The sequence below is a fragment of the Malurus melanocephalus genome, unplaced genomic scaffold, assembly GCF_030028575.1.
Source record: "Malurus melanocephalus ecotype Western Australia unplaced genomic scaffold, MMel_1.1 scaffold_3, whole genome shotgun sequence".
Classification (NCBI taxonomy): domain Eukaryota; kingdom Metazoa; phylum Chordata; class Aves; order Passeriformes; family Maluridae; genus Malurus; species Malurus melanocephalus.
In genome coordinates, this window is record NW_026623235.1 from 1,293,886 (window position 1) to 1,300,786 (window position 6,901).

At 33.4% G+C, this 6,901-nt stretch overlaps 1 protein-coding gene across 3 annotated transcripts in view; it reads right to left on the reverse strand.

The window, feature by feature from the left end:
* CSMD3 (CUB and Sushi multiple domains 3) overlaps positions 1–6,901 on the reverse strand; it is a 575,335-nt gene that overhangs the window by 172,907 nt on the left and 395,527 nt on the right. The window lies entirely within an intron of this gene.

A 6,901-nucleotide genomic window follows, 5' to 3' on the forward strand; every position in this document is an offset into this window, starting at 1 on the left:
GACAATCTCCTGCTTTTATACTATTAAATTTTGTTATATMCTTTAGTTATGAAAAATCCTGTGGAGAACTGCAACATATAAAAAGGAAAGTAGATGTCCTATAAGGCTGGACATTTAGCACTTTTAACTTAGAGCAATTTTTAACATGAATAAAGGATAAAAKAGATTCAGGTTTTTCAATAAGGTAAGTTTGCAAACATCTTCAATTTTCCACAATTCTATAGTTCATAAATATATGTATGGTATAGCGTACTACAGTGACCTTGGAAGTGAATTTCATTGATCACTCATATCTAAACCCTTGCACATGACCAACTGACAACATTAGACTTCTATAGTAATAAAGAAATCACTACAAAAATTACACATGGGTTTAGTCTGAATGTACAGCTATATATAACGCATAAGTATGGATGACAGCACATAATCACAATGACTACAAGAGAAGAGTAAAAAAATTAGGTATTTTCCTCATATTGACMAACATATTAAATATATTATGCACAAAAATCTGTAACTAAAGCAAAAAGCAAGTACATCAATGTTTATTTAAGTAAACATTATTTCCTACTGACATTATAGAAGTGAAACATGTTATATGTATTACAAATAAATACCAAATGTCAGACTTGCCTGTGGAACTGGTCCCACTGAGCGCAGCAATCTGTGTAACATAAACACAAAGTGGCAGTACTGGGATTTAATTCAGATGCCCTCTTTCTGGGGAGGTAATACCAGCAGACAGCAATCTATTCATCCAAAATGTGTGCGGGTCTTATATTTACAATGTTTTTGAAGAACAAATCTTTGTCTAAACAGGTTATTTCTCTAAAAACAAAAACTTTCAAGTACCTCTTTTTCCCAAGACATATTAATAAAAAAATAAAAGAATTGGCTCTAAAAGGTTATTGGGATTTTTATGGGGTTTTTTTGCACATAAAAATTACTAATTATAGGGGAAAAAATCCCCTAAAAAAGTCCATAAAAAAATCAAGTATGAACAGAAGTAATGGAAAWTTTTTCTCCTTAGACCTAAAAGATCAAATAAATATTTCTTTAAAATGTTAACKGTTGTATAATAAGTGAAATATAATGGTTTATATATACATATATATATATACATATATATATATATATATATGCATTGTCATGCAATTTGAAAAAAGATTCTGCTTAGACACTACCATGATTTTTTGTTTACAACTTTAAATATGCTGCTGGGCTTAAATTTGGAAAAAAATATTACTAAAATATGAAATTAATAAATTCATTGCACTGTACTAGCAGTTCTTGAAAATGTTGCATACAAGAGAATAAGATACTGGAGCTAGATTACACTGGAATATTTCATCAGATGTGAAAAAGTTCATAAGGTTAATGCAGATCAGGAGCAAAAGAAAAAATCCTTAAGGTAAATTTATACTGAAGCAAATAGTAAACCCAGTTATCTATTAATGTGCATTTCTCCCTGCTGAGAACACAGGATGCACTGCATGTTTTGATTTGACCGCCAGTCAGAGCAGTTCATATTGGAGAGAAACTGTTCTGCACACTTAAATATCAACCACCTAGATTTTTGCCCTAAACAAGAAAAAACACTTCTCTGCTTTATCTAAAAATGCTATTCCAGAAGAATAGGGGCTGATTCTTACCCAGAATTTGTAATCAACTTTTAAGGGTCAAAGAGAGAAAGATGGTATAAAACTTGTTATTGTCTCAACATCATATTGCTCTTACTAGATTGCATCATTCTGCAAAAAATTGTCTATGGCTGAAAAGACATTAAAGGCCACACAGGAATTTCTGATACAATCTGTTTTTTTAATCACTTAGTAATATTTATGCAAATTGACTTTATAATATGAGATCTGTGTGCCAAACTTATAACCTCACCCTTATTTGCCCTGTATAGTCGTCATCTTGCGTGTCTGCATGCTTACTCAACCACCTCCTGGTCTTTTGGCTCTGCAGCCAAATTGGTGAAACATGGATTGGTAAGTGGAGTATGAAATGGAAGGGAAACAGGATGGTGTGCCAGTTTCAAAGAGCGTCCATGATCCAAAACCTAGGCAGGAGCTGATTAGCAGCCAGTGTCCCTCAGGGGTGGATCTTGACTTCAGTATTCATTAAAGATGGGGACAACAAGGCAGAGTTAGCTTTGGCAAGTTTACAGACACTGGATGATTAGTTGCTGTGCTCTAGTGCAAGGATGCTATTTAGGGAGCTCTCAGTACGCTGGAGAAAAAGCCTGAGAGAAACTTCATGMGGCTCAAAAAAGGAAATGCAGAATCCTGCATCCGGGACAAATGAATCCCAAGAAACCATTCACCAAGAGGCAGCTTTAATAAAGACAAAAACTCTTCTAGGGAAGTRGGTGCAGCAAAAGCACAAACAAAGCTTTCGGAAGTTGCAACAAACAAAACTCCAGCTGCATAAAAGAAAACACTGGTTTACTACAAGTGTGCTCAAACAACTTTATATATATTTATATACTTTATACTTTATATATATATATATATATATTTATAAAATTTATTTTTTATTTTTTTTCTTAATTTTTACAGATGGGTTGTTATCTGACTATTTTGTGACCAGGCAATTGGACTAGAGGTCTCCAGAGGTCCTTTCCAGCTTAAAATATTTACTGAATATTTTTAAACTTTGTAAATTCACATTAAATACACACAGAACTAATTTTAAAAATAAAACTGCTGCTTTAAAACTCATTTTTGCATTATAACACTAGAGTGCAAAAGAGAGATTCTTTGTTCTCACAATTGCATCATGTGGGTTTTACGCTTTAAAGTAGATTTCTCAAAGTCTAATTATCTACCAAACCAGGTGAGCCTCTCAACAGGCTGATAAAAAAATACATTAATTTATTTTGAATGAACAGGATGTAAGAAAGGGAAAGAATGCAGCATGCCATTAAAAGCACTGAATGTACTTTGTTTTACTTTATCATAAATAAATAATCTTTTTGGTCATATTTCCCTAAAAACTGTGGAAATTTTGCTTCTATATTCTCTGTAAAGTGCTACTTGAGGAAGAGAGAAAAAAACCTGCATAATATTGCTACTACATGATGTGTGATTTATTTATTCATGTGGTTGCATGACATTATCTTTAGTATCATCATCAGGATAATAAAGCAGGGATGAGTTCTAAGAGAAAGCACACTGTAGAGCTATGAAGTTACTAAGAGAATTCAGTATCATTTGTCCCACAGCCTCTGGAGAAGTGGGAGGGTAAAAACAGGAAATAGCCTTCAATAAATGCATAATGGACAAGTCAAATATATGTGCAAGGTTTTGAAACATCTTTTGCTCTAAGTTTTTAATTTATATCTATTTTAAAAAATCTGATTTTTTTTTTTGTTGCTGTTGTTGAAAGCAAGAATTCCAATGTTTTGTCTCTTTCACCTCAATTTCAGTATATACACATACCTCTACAGAGCATCTCAGCAACTGGAACTSTTGATTTAGATACCAAATTTCAGCCGTTATTTTACTTTGATTGCAATTTTAAATGGTGATAGAGGCTTACACATACAAATGGTGGAAGAAGTTTATATAAATATATGCATGTTTGTTTTATTTGTTTTTCTTACATGTTACCATAGTTTGTGGTGGAAATAAGTGAGCATTATAGAATTCCTAAAAATTACCTCGATCTTTTTTTTTTTTTTTTTTCCCCAGTCTAACACATTTCAAAGAGAATAAACCAGGAAAAGATATCCAGAGTTCCACAACTATAGGGAGATTAAAGCATAAATAAATTATTTTTTAATGGTACTGTGCAAATGCTCCTACAGTTCTGAAACCCACATATCTTTCTTTGTAAGCACATGTCTAAATTCAACTTGCTTAATTAGGAGTGGAATTAATTTAGCTTAATCCTGGCCATGCAAAAGTCAGGTGTCTTATTAATAAGCTTGTTTCCCAGATTCCCTCTACAATCAATATCACAAGGGAGAAATTTTTACTTAAGCTAGGCACTTCACATTCTCATGTGAAACAGAAAGAAGCACGATTTTTTTTTCCATTGAGATGGAAATGCTCTATTAGTAATTTATATGAAATATATAATCTCTATTTTAACAATAAATCTGCCTTTAAATTCTATTTTGACTTGCTTGTTGTCATATGTTTACCTGAAGAAGGAAGTGTTTTTTTTTTTTAATCAAAAAATTGTCTCGAATACATAAACATCTTTTTTTGAGGGGAAAAAAAAAAAGTTATATATGAAAGAGACCGAAGAAGGCATATCTGAGTATTGTGTGTAATTATAGAATTAATGCATCACTGGAGAGTTAACATATATTACCCATATATYAAACCTGAATTGCTTAATCACAGCTTTCTGTCATGTCTGCTCTAGTTATAAGGGATTGTTTTTTCATATGCCTGACTCTAGCCCACCATTACTACTGTTAAAAGCTGTGTATGTTTGTTGTTTTTTTATTTCAGAGAGGATATCTGTGTGTTCTGCATTCTCAGCTCTCTTTGCCTCCTTAATCTGCTTATTTTTTAATATTTCTTTTCATTATCTACCTTCAGCCTATTTTTTTTCTCCTTTTGAAGTGTCAATACTGTTTATGAACTGCATATTCCAGTACARGAAGTGGGGTTTTTCTTCCCTATTATAGTCAGGCATCTCAATTGCTGCCTTCATTATTCCCCATGAAAATTTGTGAAATAAGCAAAAATTTTGGGAATGATAAAGTCCCTGATGTCTTTGCTATCTTACCTGCAATACAATCTTAAAAGCTTTCTGCAAAATAAGTGGAGAAGACTATCACAATTGCCATGAAGTTCGTGTATAAGCGCTAAAGCTCTTGGAGACATATTACAATCAAAATGTAAGAAAAGAATACATCATGTTTTATTCTATTATAGTAATTGGAAACTCAGAGTTTAGGAAATATTGTCTTGAATAACTAKAGGGCTGTGATTTGTAAATGTAATCCATTAAATTCCTTTTAAGCTACATTTTAATGGGAAATAAACAAACCTCAAATGTGTCTCTTACCTAATGTAAGCAGTGTAACAGGTGCAAGAATGACTCTGTAGCATAAACCTGTGTGTTATATTTTGAGAGCTTTTTTTCTCTAATGAAGTTAGAGAAATGCAAAACCTATTTTATTTTTTTCTCTCAGCACTGCTAACGTAGAGTAATCACTGTGCAATCAGTCAAACCATTCAGGCTAGAGAAATAAAGAGACAATTCTTGAACAAGAATTCTAGGATGGAGATGAACATTCCACATGTTCAAAGTRTTAAGTAGGTGAAAGATTAATGAACATATTAGACACACAGAGTTTGTATGTCTCTCTGCATTTTCAGTGTGACAAAAAGTGTTTCAATGTAGTTATTACACACTTCTGAGCCAAGTGTATTTGTAAAATAAAACCCAAATTGTGTCTTGGTTTGCAAAGGGGCATGGTTCTGGAGCAGATGACTCGTTTTCATTTGGATTAAGCTAAATTGGAAGATACACTACTGAACTATGGTAGAACAACTCTGAACTAAGAATATCTTRAACAGCATTGCCAGCAGTAGTTCGGTACCAGCTGTTTCAATCTATCAGCTCCTCTTAGTTCTATGTGATGTGCTAACACAGAAATAACCAAAGAACCCATAAGTGAGACTTAATATCTCTAATATCTCTAATTTTAATTCTCTTTCTTTGAATATGAGAYCACCAATCCTCCAAGAAACAAGTGCCATTGCACAGGCCAAAATATTTACTCTGGAGTGTTGCTTACCTTTCCCCATCCCTGCTACATGACTTGAAGGAAGTAACGAAGAATCTCATTTAGAGTTTTGGCAGCCAAGCCATGCAAAAATATTAAGTTCCCTTCCCTCAATGACTTTTTAGATTTGTCTCAAGAGCATTCATATAAACAGATTCACACATTCTGAGCAGTGGAGACAAGAGAGGATCCCAAACCATCTCTTTACAAGCTGCACAATACTGTGTAAATGCTCCCACAGAGCCAGAGAAGCCATTAAACCAGCATTCTTTCTAACAGTAAGGTACAAAAGTATATTTAATCCATAAATTAGATAATTAAATATCCTAAATTGATCATTGCTGCCTCAATAATAGTAAGTTACTGCCAGAGTCAAAAAGTTCCTGATAGTTCATAAGCCCTGGCAATTTAATAGGTGACTGAMACGTCCTAAAAAGACAGCTTGATCTTCATGCAGAAAAGATACCKTGAAACATGGCATTAAAAGTCTGACAAGGTTGCAACAGACTCCACTGATGYTGGAAACAATATAATAAATGTCCTGGGATTTCTTGGTGTTGTCAGTGATTTCTAAATTTAATGTTCTAATGTRTCCAAATCCAGTATCATTAAATAGTCTGAATCTCAGCCCTGAAGAATTAAAGAAAATTTAAAACCTTGTTTCCATTGTTTTTCCTCCTTTTTTAATTTTTTCCCCCCAGAGCATACAATCAGGTCAGAAGCTTCACACCTTCCAAATTTCAAGCTCTTCATAACACACAGCATGTAAAAAATGTTATTACTACCACCTTCCAAAATCCTATTCTTTCAAACTCCTATCACTTTAAATAAAAGCTTTCTAGTATTGCTGATATTTCAAACTTGCAGCAGTCTGAACCAATCCTGACACGCCACACCTTCAAAATTCAAGCTGTCTCAAAACCCACATAATGCCTTTACCCACATGGACCCTGCAGTCTCCCTGCMTCTCTAATGTTGTTTGAGAACCAGGTTAGCCTGGTATTTGCTATCATCTCCCATCCAACCTTCTACACATTTTTTCGTGAAAAAGAAAGAATAAATTATCTACAGTGTTTTCATGGTCTTCTACCAACAGAAGCACTGCTGATAACAATTTTTTAAAGCTATTTTTAACTTTTCCTACTG